Genomic DNA, 11,792 nt, shown 5'->3' on the forward strand with positions numbered 1-11,792 from the left:
TATAGTCTCTGAAGCAGAAAGCAACGTGTCTTCAAGACAGTGGCTGCTGTTGCAACTGTTATCAGTTAATGTCTTAATACTACCAGTTAACGTTTGTTGAGCACTTATTTTGTACTAAACCTGAATAAAGCCATTTAAAAGCATGATCTTGGGTGTTTGTTTGTTTGTTTGTTTTTCCAACCATCTTTAAGCATGAGGGCAGGGACCAGCAAGAATTCAGCATTTGTTAAATGGATATATGTAAAGATTGATGAAAAATGTTCAGCTTTGATCATTTTTAGAGATATTTAGTTTCCCCAACCAGTTCCCTGATTATGTAAATAATAACTTGCAATTATTTGTCCAAAGCTGGCACTCTTGAGGCTTCCTGAAATCCTTTCAGTTCTAGGAATTCATGACATTCTTTTTCCACTTTGGGATATGGTCACATCATTATGGTCTCTTCAATCTCCTTCCCATCCCAGGAATTAGCCCCTCCCAATACTCTGGACTAGTTCAGTGACTGCAGCCCTATAGTATTCCAGGTAAGAATGAAGACCCTGGGCACTACAGCTTTCAAAAAGTTTTGAGACCCATTTTTCCCATCTCCCTTCTTGCAATTTTCTAGAGTTTGGTCAACACTTAGGTCATGGCAACACCCTTAAATTTGGTTAGTGTGATGTGCATTAGAGCCAACCCTGGATTTAAAATCAGAACTGGGCTTCAATTACAACTCTATCATTCATATACAACCTGTGCATGTGAGTAGGGGCAAACTCCTTGCCTTCCCTGGACCCAGCATCTTCATTTATAAAAGGAGGGGTTTGACCAAATGGATCTCTGAGATTCTTTCAACTTAAGCTTTCTGTTTGGGTTGGGGGTAACTGGAGATTGAAATCAAAGGCATTCCAACCACTTAGCCACATACCAGTCCTAGAATTGGCCATCCTCTTCTTGCTGAAAGTCAGATGGATGCGGCCGCTCAGTTTCTTGAGAGGAGTGAGGGCAGGCTTGGTCTTCCTTGGTCTAACATCTTTAAAAATATCTCTGAGTCCTGAAATGTCATCAACTGATATCAGAATTGAATCCTGACCTAACCCTGATATAGAGGGAGTATAGTGTAATGTAGAAGGTGAAATTATGAGCTTTAGATTCAGGTAGACCTACTAGGTGTGTAATTTTATCAGTTCTTCTCTGAGCTTTATTTTTTTTTCTTAGCTGTCAATTAGGCATAATATCAATATACACTTAAAAAGGATTGTGAGGATTCCACGAGCTGTTATATCTAAAGTGCTGATAGAGGAGCCACTCAGTGAATATTAGGATGTTTTTGGAAACTCTTCTTGGAGGTGTCAGATGGAAGCGAAAGGAGACCATAATAAGCTGAGACCTGGATAATAACACAGGAGCACTGTATGAGTTTTCTGTGATGCTGTAACAAATTACCACCAACTTGATGACCTAAAGCAACATAAATTTTATTGTATGAGTTCTGGAGTCCAGAGGTCTGAAATCAGTTTCACTAGACAAATTAAGTATTTGGCAAGGCTATGCGCCCTCCATAGTTTCAAGGGGAAAAATCCATTCCTTACCTCTCCAGATCCTCCTAACTGCTGGCCTCCCTCAGTTTGTGGCTGTGTCACTTCAGTATCTGCCTCTGTCTTCATATCATCTCCTCCTTTTTGAATGTGTGTCACATCTCCCTCGGCTTCTTTTATGTGAGGACACTTTTAATTGCATTGGGACCCACCTGGATAACATAGGATAATCTCCCATCTCAAGATTCTTAACTCAATGACACCTTCAAAGTACAGTAATGTTTACAGGTTCCAGAGACTAGGACTTAGATTTTAAAAGGGCTATTTTTCAGCTTAGTATAATCACTAAGTATTTTTCAGATCTGGGCCTTTTTATGTTATGAAGCTTTCTCTGGCCCAATTGTCTTATAGTTTATCTTTTTGTCTACCAGTCAAAATTCTATATGGAAAAAAAAATTTGCAGGGAGGGTAGGGCCAGGTTGCCTGGATTTGGTAATGATACATTTGTCTTTATGAGCAATATTGAAATATTCATAATTTTTCTTTATTTTCTTTTTCTATCTTAATGAAAATATCCATTTTCACACTGTTGCAGAACAAATAAAATCATGACTTATATTTCCATAATTAATGTAACCAATTACATGGTTCTCTAATGAGGAAAAAAAATATTTATACTTCTGGAAAGCATTAGGACTCTTCTTTCCCTGCTTCACCTTTTACTCTGTGTTTATGATATTAGATTCTAGAAGGCTCCCATCTACCAATGAAGTATCAAACTTAAATATTTACTTGTGAAGAAATGCAGGGTAAGTTTCCTAACCTCTCTGAGTCTCAGTTTCCTGATTTGAGATGCAAAAATTGATAAGACAAAAAATACTTGGGGGTTAAATGAGATAATGGAGGTGAAAATTCTCAATACAGTAACTTGTATATGTTAAGTTCTTGGTAAATATTCGTTCTCTTTTTTTCTTCCTCTACTCCTCTTTTTTTTTTATTGGTTGTTCAAAACATTACAAAGCTCTTGACATATCATATTTCATACATTTGATTCAAGTGGGTTATGAACTCCCATTTTTACCCCGTATACAGATTGCAGAATCACATCGGTTACACATCCACTTTTTTACATAGTGCCATACTAGTGTCTGTTGTATTCTGCTATCTTTCCTATCCTCTACTATCCCCCTCCCCTCCCCTCCCATCTTCTCTCTCTCTACCCCATCTACTGTAATTCATTTCTCTCCCTTGATTTTTTTCCCTTTCCCCTCACATCCTCTTATATGTAATTTTGTATAACAATGAGGGTCTCCTTCCATTTCCATGCAATTTCCCTTCTCTCTCCCTTTCCCTCCCACCTCTCCTCCCTGTTTAATGTTAATCTTTTTCTCATGCTCTTCCTCCCTGCTCTGTTTTTAGTTGCTCTCATTATATCAAAGAAGACATTTGGCATTTGTTTTTTAGGGATTGGCTAGCTTCACTTAACATAATCTGCTCTAATGCCATCCATTTCCCTGCAAATTCCATGATTTTGTCATTTTTTAGTGCTGAATTATATTCCATTGTGTATAAATGCCACATTTTTTAATCCATTCATCTATTGAAGGGCATCTAAGTTGGTTCCACAGTCTAGCTTTTGTGAATTGTGCTGCTATGAACATCGATGTAGCAGTATCCCTCTTTTAAGGTCTTCAGGGAATAGTCCGAGAAGGGCAATAGCTGGGTCAAATGGTGGTTCTATTCCCAGCTTTCCCAGGAATCTCCATACTGCTTTCCAAATTGGCCGCACCAATTTGCAGTCCCACCAGCAATGTACAAGTGTACCCTTTTCCCCACATCCTCGCCAGCACTTATTGTTGTTTGACTTCATAATGGCTGCCAATCTTACTGGCCTCTACTCCTCTTTTAAGGGTGAAGGGTATGTATTAGTTTCATCTATTAAGCATCTACCCTAGTAATCCAAGGTATTATGGACTATAATTTCTACTCTCAAGAGATTGAACCTCAGTATTGGACATAAACCCAACTTTCCAGAATAGTCAAGCCATACCCCTTTTCCCTTGCAATGCTTGCAATTTGGTTAGAAAGGGAAAGAAATCTGTTGGAAAATACTTGGCAAAGTAGTCAAATCTTCCCATGGGTAACTGGTTTGGGTCACATTAGTGCACCAGTTCAATGTCCTTGGACTCTGTGTTGAGTAGAGTAAGCCTTGGACTGGTGGTCAGTAGTTCTTGGTTCTGTTATTGATTTAACCATTGATCTTGGACAAGTCATTTTCTCTTTTGCTTTTCATATCTGGAAAATGAAAAAGTGAGCCTACTTCTCAACAGATGAAAAATATTAACAGATCCAGAGTTATTGCAAAAAAAACCAAAAAAAAAACAGAAAAACAGATTTCAATGTGCATCAAATGCAACCCCCCAATCCAAAATAGCCATGAAACAGAATAAAACATAGGGCAGCATACCTTGGAATTTGACAATTAGTCAAGTGAACAGGAAGGAAGGAAAGAAGAAAGGAAGGAAGGAAGGAAGGAAGGGAGGGAGGGGAGGATGAGGAGAAGGAGGACGACAGAGAGAAGGAAATAATCAAATGTATCAGTAAAAAAATATTTATTTAGAAATTAATTGCTCCAGGCACTGTTCTTTGTACTTTACATGCAAAAAAACCAGTAATCCTCACTACAATCTCTGAAAAAGTTTTATTATTGCCATTTTATGTGTTAAAAAAATCAAAGCATGGATTTTAAAAGTTTAATGGAGAGGTTTATTAACTTAAACATTGGCTCTGGTACCCAATAAATAGTAGAGCCAAGATTTGGACTCAAATACTCTCTTCTCTACTGCATTGATGAAAATAATGGCCAAGTATTTAATCAAAGGTCAATATGGCATAAAATAAAAACTGGCCATCTGGTCAAATTCTACGTTGTCCTCTAGTTTTAGGTTGATATGATTCCACAATTCAACATTCCCTTCCTTTTTGTTAGAAAAATGGAGGGAAAAGTTCAATTTCTTATGGTTGGAATTGTACTTTTGGTCCAATAGCCTTGATTTTTAGCAGGAAGTATCTGGGAATCCCTTTTCCAGTGTCTAGAGGTCAGTTGGGTCTAGCGCTTTCCCTCAACTCCCAGAGCACAGTGTGCATACTACATATTTTTGGACTGCCAAGAAATTACAAGTTTATTCCTGGGAAAGTCTCCATCTGTTGCCTTGTAGGAATGCTTGAATTTCCCTTGTGCCCAGTATGTCCAAACATTTAGATTAATGACTCCCTGGTCTGAGCCCCAGACCATATTTTTATAATGCTCTTGTTCTAAATTGGCTACTGGGCTGAATACTTAAAAACAGTTAAGACAATGCATTTTGCTATGCGAATTTTAAACTTTTTTTTTTTTTTTTTTGTACCGGGGACTGAGCTCAGGGGCACTCAACCACTGAGCCACATTCCCAGCTCTATTTTGAATTTTATTTAGAGACAGGGTTTTGCTGAGTTGCTTAGCACCTCACTGTTGATGCTGCTAGTTTTGAACTTGCTCTACTCCTATCTCATTCTCGAGAGCTGCTGGGATTACAGGCATGTGCCACGACACCTGGCTTAAACAATGTTTTTTGTTTGTTTGTTTTTTTTGTTTAGTGGTGCTAGGGATTGAACCCAGGGCTTGAACTATATCCCCAGCCCCAATGTTTTTTAAATTTTAAAAAGGAAAAAATATTTGGAAGGTGATCTGACAAAATTGTGGGTTTTTCCATGATGTCTACTGCCTTTTTTCGAAATATCCATTGGTTTCAAAGAAAAACACACACACACACACACATACACACATATAGGATTGAACCCAGGGTGCTTAACCACTGAGTTGCATTCCCCAGTCCTTTTCATTTTTGAGATAGGGTCTCCCTCAGTTGCTTAGGGCCTCTATAGATTGCTGAAGCTGGCTTTGAACTTGCGCTCCACCTGCCTCAGCCTCCTGAGCCCCTGGGATTACAGGCATATGCCACTATGCCTGGAAATAAAGTTTTTTAATATGCAAAAAACATATCATAAATTTTTACGGCAGAGTGAATATCTAGTCCAGACTTGTGGGCTTGAGTTCAGGGAAGGCTCTCTAGGAGTAGATGACCCTGAATATTCTCCAAGGAGTTAATTGGGCCAAACAAAGAGGCAAGAATCACCTCAAGGTTCTCTGCATTCCTTAGTGTGGGATGAGAGCTCCCTCACCTGCTACCTGCTTGCCTCTTCACATGAATAAAATAATGAAGCAGCAGATGAAAAGCTTTAAGGAAAACAAAGGAGGTGAGCAGAGGCTCTCAGAGCCCTCAAAAATAACTTGTGATCACTGGCAGAGGCACAGAGTGTGGTGGCCATTGCTATGGACTAAACTAACAAAAACAATAGATGTCCAGATCTTTCCTAAGCAATTCACTTGTATTATCTCATTTTATTCTCACAACAATTCTATGAAACTGGTGCTGTTACTCTTCCCATATTAGTTATGAACTCAGAGAGGCTGGTGCACATTCCCTAAGTCTTTCAGAAGGAGGTAATATCCAAGCCAGGCTTTGAAGGACAGGCAAGGACTTGAAGAAGGCTGGAGAATAGTAAAGAACAGCAAAGAATAAGATATATGTAGGACAGGTATTACCTCATGAAGAAGTTGTTTCATCTTAGCAATGCAGGGTTAGTTTACTTCTAGAAACTTAATACATTTGCTATGTTAACATGTTAGAGATGGAAAAATCCTATGATCATCTCATTAGATAATGAAAGAGATTTGAAAAACTCAAACATTTATGACAAAAACTCATCAAACTAAGAATAAAAGAACTCTTTCTTTTTGTATTTTTTGGTGAATTTTATTATACATAACAGTGAGATTTTTTGTTATATAATCATACATACACACAATACAACAACATAGAATCTTTCTTAATCTGATGAAGGGTTTATCCATAAACACACACAATAATATCACATTTAATGGTAAAACGTTGAAAGCTTTCCTTTGTAAATCAGGAAAATGACATGAATACTCTCTTAATATTCTCTATCACAATCAAATAAAATATCTCTACATTTATATTCAACATTATATTAGAGGATATAGCAAGAAGAATAAACAAGAAAAAAGGAACAGTATAAAAATTAGGAAGAAATACACTTGTTATCTACTAGTACTAAGACTACGAGAACAGAAAATCCAATGAATCCACACTAAAACTTTTTGAGGGGACCAGGGATTGAATATGTAGGCACTCAACCACTGAGCCACATCCCCAGCCCTTTTTAAAATATTTTATTTAGAGACAGGTTCTTGCTGAATTGTTTAGGGCCTCGCTAAATTACTGAGGCTGGCTTTGAATTCATAATCCTCCCCTCTTAACCTCCCAAGCCACTGGGATTACAGGTGTGTGCCACCACTCCCAGCAACACTAAAACTTTGTTTAGACTATAAATTTATTAAGGCAGGAAGATTGCAAGTTTGAAGTCAGTCCAACAATTTAGTGCGGCCCTAAGCAACTTAGTGAGACCCTGTCTCAAAATTAAAAATAAAAAGGGCTGAGGATATTGCTCAGTGGTTAAGCACCCCTGGGTTCAATTCCTGGTACAAATAAAAAATAAAATGGAAGGGTCTCACCTTGTGATTTGACACATCTATAGCATTTCGGGTAGCGATATGCTTTGTGATGGGCCCTTGCTAGGGGTAAAGGTAAGACCAACTAAGTAGGGCTACTATGGTTGAAGCCATGAGGAACAGAAACAGGTGTTCTAACTAAGACCAAGTTGCTGTGGTTGAAGCTTTCAGGAAGTAGCAAATTATAGGATGTCTTTTAGACCTGATGGAGACAGACGTGATGTCCCTTTTCCCCTCCTTTCCTTCTCCAAGGCCATTATCCTGTCTGCCTGTGGGAGATCGATCTTTCTGCCTCATTGGGAGGATCACTTGAGCCTAGGAGTATGAGGTCAGCCTGGGAACATAGCAAAATCCCATCTCAAAAGAAATAAATGAAAATAAATATGAAGCAAAAAATCTTACAAAGCATGAACAAGTTATTTAGAGAGAAAATTATAAAACTCTGAGAGATATCAAAGTTCTTTTCTTTTGTTTAAAAGAAGAGATATACCCTATCATGCACTGGATCATTGAATATTGTGAAGATGTCAGTTCCCTCCCTAAAGTCATTTACATGCTAACCATAAAACAACCAAAATCCCATCAACCTGATAAAATGACTCTAAAATCGATGTTTAAACTACAAAAGTAGCCAAGACACACTTGGAGTACAAAGTGAGAAGACTTGATGACGTAAGATATGAAGACTGGCTGGGATCTGTGGTACACTCCTGTCATCCCAGCAACTCGGGAAGCCGAGACAGGAGGATTGAAAGTTCAAGGTCAGACTCTGTAACTTACTGAGGCTCTAAGTGATTTTGTAAGAACATATCTCAAAATAAAAAGGGCTGGGGATGTAGCTCAGTAGTAAAGCATCCCTGGGTTCAGTTCCCTGTTCCCACCTATGCCTGCCAGAAAGAGAGAGAGAGTGAGAGAGAGAGAGAGAGAGAGAGAGAGAGAGAGAGAGAGAGAGAGAACAATTTATTCTAAAACTCTACAAATTGAAGAACTGGGGCGCAGTGGTCCAGGGAGACAAACAGGCTATTGAAACAGATTAGACGCACTTACAGTGTCACAGACATTACTGCAGATCAGTAAGGAAAGGTGGACTTGAATAAGAGATGCTAGAATGATGGATTTCCATGAAAAGAAGTGAATCTTGTCCTCTGCTTCACAACGTACACCTAAAAGTGAAAGACAAAACTACAAAGCTTTTGAAGATAAATAGAAGAATACCTTTATGCTTTCATGGTAAGAAAGGATTTCTTAAACACAACTGATATTTTTTTTAGTGTTGATTTTTTGTCTGGCAACTATATAGAATTCACTTCTTTTTTTTTTTTTTTTAAGAGAGACTGAGAGAGAGACAGAGAGAGAGAGAATTTTTTTTTTAATATTTATTTTTTAGTTTTTCGGCGGGCACAACATCTTTGTTTGAATGTGGTGCTGAGAATCGAACCCGGGCCCCGCATGCATGCCAGGCAAGCGCGCTACCGCTTGGGCCACATCCCCAGCCCAGGATTTCTTAAATAAGGAAAAAAGCACAATTGTTAAGAAATAGATTGACAAATTTAACAAAATTTAAAAATTCGGAGCTTCGGGTTAAAGATGTGATTTTATTTTTAAGTGAAAAGGTAATATTTGTATTCTGTGTTCAGGAGACCAAGAGAAGCAAATTTGGCTGAAACTGGAAGACACAGAAAGATAAGGCTGGAGACAGGCAGGAGTCATGTCAAGAATACCAGGCTGGCATCGTTTGCCAGGGAAGGGAAGAACTGGAATCATTCTGACTTTATAAGGCTTCTTTCCATGTTCCCTAAGTTGAGGAGCGTTGGAGAGCTACCTACAGGGGAAAATTATTTTAAGACTTACATTTATGCCTTTGCCTTCCCTTCAGGAAATAACTTCTTCACATTTATTCTCTATTCCTCCTGGGAGAGGACCAGGTCTCTTTGCTATCTTGGAAGCCAAGCTCCAATCTTAAATCCTCCACCTACTCAGTACTTACTATGTGCTGGGCACAAATGACTCACACCTTCTTGATCCCCATTGGATGCTCAAATAATGAAGAAAGCAGGTTTTGGAGTCCTAAGTCACCTGAGTTGAGTCCCAGCTCTGCTTTTTACCAACTGGGTCTTTGAGCAGGTCAGTTTGCTTCTGTGTCTCTGTGTCCTCATCTTTAAAGTGGAAATCATGGCAGTTTCTCCAGAGTTTTCATAGGGCATTAGTGAGAATCAAACACATGCACTCTCTTTGCTTAATACGATCTAGCATCCTGTGAGCTTTCAGTAAATGTTACTATTAGTACTATACATGCTAAGGGGGAGGGATCTCTGCAGGGACCACACTGCTTTGTTAACCAAGTTAGGTCCAGTTGTCTGTCTACAGGAGCCAAGAGGGAAGGGAGGGGAGGGTCCTCTGAAACCCAGCTGGGCACACTGCCAATCCCTGGATCAATGTGCCTCCTGTGGCCCTGGCAAGACTCTTCACCCACTGGGGCTGCACCAGCACTGGCCCAGTTCAGCTTCCTGTTCCCCTTATCTTTCCCTTGCATGTGCTCTCCAAAGTGGGAAACACTACCTCTCACTTCCTTCATTTCCCTTTGCTTATTAAGACCCTTATTTTTTATGCCTTAGTAAATCCCAACTGCTGGCCTGGTGCCCACTTTGTTCTGTGATTTTTCTGCCCTTCAGTCACATAGACCAGATCCAGTGTGGACCCTGGCTCCAATCTTAGCATTTCTCTTCTCTCCCCTATCCCCAACCCTGGGTTTAGAATGAGAAACCTCTCAAGCTGCCCCAACTCATCAGCTTCCTTACCCCCAATATTCTTCACTCTCCCTGTACTCCATATCCACATCCTCATTGAGTTCAAATTTCTGCTCCATAGTTCTCAAGCTGTGTGACCTTGGCAAGTCTTTTCTGGGCTTTAATTTTCCTATCTGTAACATGGACACAATGAGCGTGGCTTGCCCTAGAGGAAGTAATTACAGGTCTAGTACATGAGTATAAATTTGGATGTTTTATAATGTATATAAACACATTAAACACTTAAATAAGTTGGAGGTATATGTTCAAAATGTATTGATGGAGAATGATAAAAAGTTTGATATACTTTATGTGGTTTAAATTCACGAACTTGGGCATCATACAAACAAAGGTTCAAATGATACTTTTTTACTATAGGGTCTTAGGTAAGTCACTTAATCTCTCTGAGCCTCAGTTTTTTATTAATAATAATAAAAAATAGTAATGATAAAACCTACCCTATAGGTCTGAAATATGGATAAAGTGAGTTTTTTGTTATTTGTATTTTTCACGGTACTAGGGATGGAACTCAAGGGTGCTGTACCATTCAGCTACATCTCCAGTCCTTTAAAAAAAAATTTTTTTTTCATTTTAATTAAAACAAAAAGAACAAAAGAAAATACTATATGGTGATTGACACAGTGATCTGGCCATAATCTCTTTTTAATTTTTGATTTCCCATTCAGGTTAATAAAAAGATCACTGCCAATTTATATCAAAACATTGAGGCATATCCCCAGCCCTATTTTGTATTTTATTTAGAGACGAGGTCTCACTGAGTTGCTTAGCACCTCACTCTTCTGAGACTGGCTTTGAAACTGCGATCCTCCTACCTCAGCCTCCCGAGATGCTGGGATTACAGGCGTATGCCACCTCATCCAGCAAAATATACTATATTCTAAAACCATAGAATTGCCAATGAAGGAATTGAATTTCAAAATAAAAATAGATTATATTCTCTCTTTTCATATATATATATGTGTATACACACATGAACATATTAAATATGACAAAAACCAGCCCTTTTTTAATTTTTAATTTTGAGACATGTTCTCTAAATTGCCCAGATCAGCCTTGAATTTGTAATCCTCCTGCTTCAGCCTCCCAAGCAGCTGGGATTATAGGCATCCTCTACAGCACCTAGCTAAAGTGAGATTATTTATGTAAAGAGCTGAACGCTGTTTCTGGTCCATAATATGTGTTATCCATAAAAAAATAGGGTTTAATTTTCAGGGCTCTGGTGTGTGAGGAAGATGCCTAGGAGATAGCTATTCCTGCTGCCACCTCTGCCCACGACAGGCTGCACCTCGGTGTGAAAGGCCTCTGTGGAGGGTGATGTGGGTCCACTTTAACCTGAGTGAACCAAGTGTTACCTGCTTAGATTAAAGACTCACAGCACTCAATTTCAAATGAGCCAATCACATACCCAAACACTCTTCAAGCCTTCCAGGGAGAAAAAAGGCAAAGCTGAAAGATGCACAAGCTCATTAGCATCACAGAAATGCAAGCAAAAACCAAAATGAAGTGCCATTTTACACCCAACCATCTGACTGTGCCAAGGGTTGGCAAGGATGTGAAGTGAGGGAACTCTTATACACAACTGAGAATGCAAATTGGCACAATTTATAAAACCATTTGGCAATATGTAGTAAAACTGAAGATGCATGCACCCTGACTCAGCAGTCCACTCCCAGGCTCGCACCTGCAAAAACCCTCCCACGTACACACAGGAATCTTGTACAAAAATGTTCAAATCAGCACTGTTTGTAAAAAGCAAAAAACTTAAATGTCTAACAACAGGAAAATGGATAAATAAATTGTAGCATATTCCTAAAATGGAATATATTTTTTAAT

Source organism: Callospermophilus lateralis, chromosome 3 (genome assembly GCF_048772815.1).
Source record: "Callospermophilus lateralis isolate mCalLat2 chromosome 3, mCalLat2.hap1, whole genome shotgun sequence".
In the NCBI taxonomy this organism is placed as follows: Eukaryota; Metazoa; Chordata; class Mammalia; order Rodentia; family Sciuridae; genus Callospermophilus; species Callospermophilus lateralis.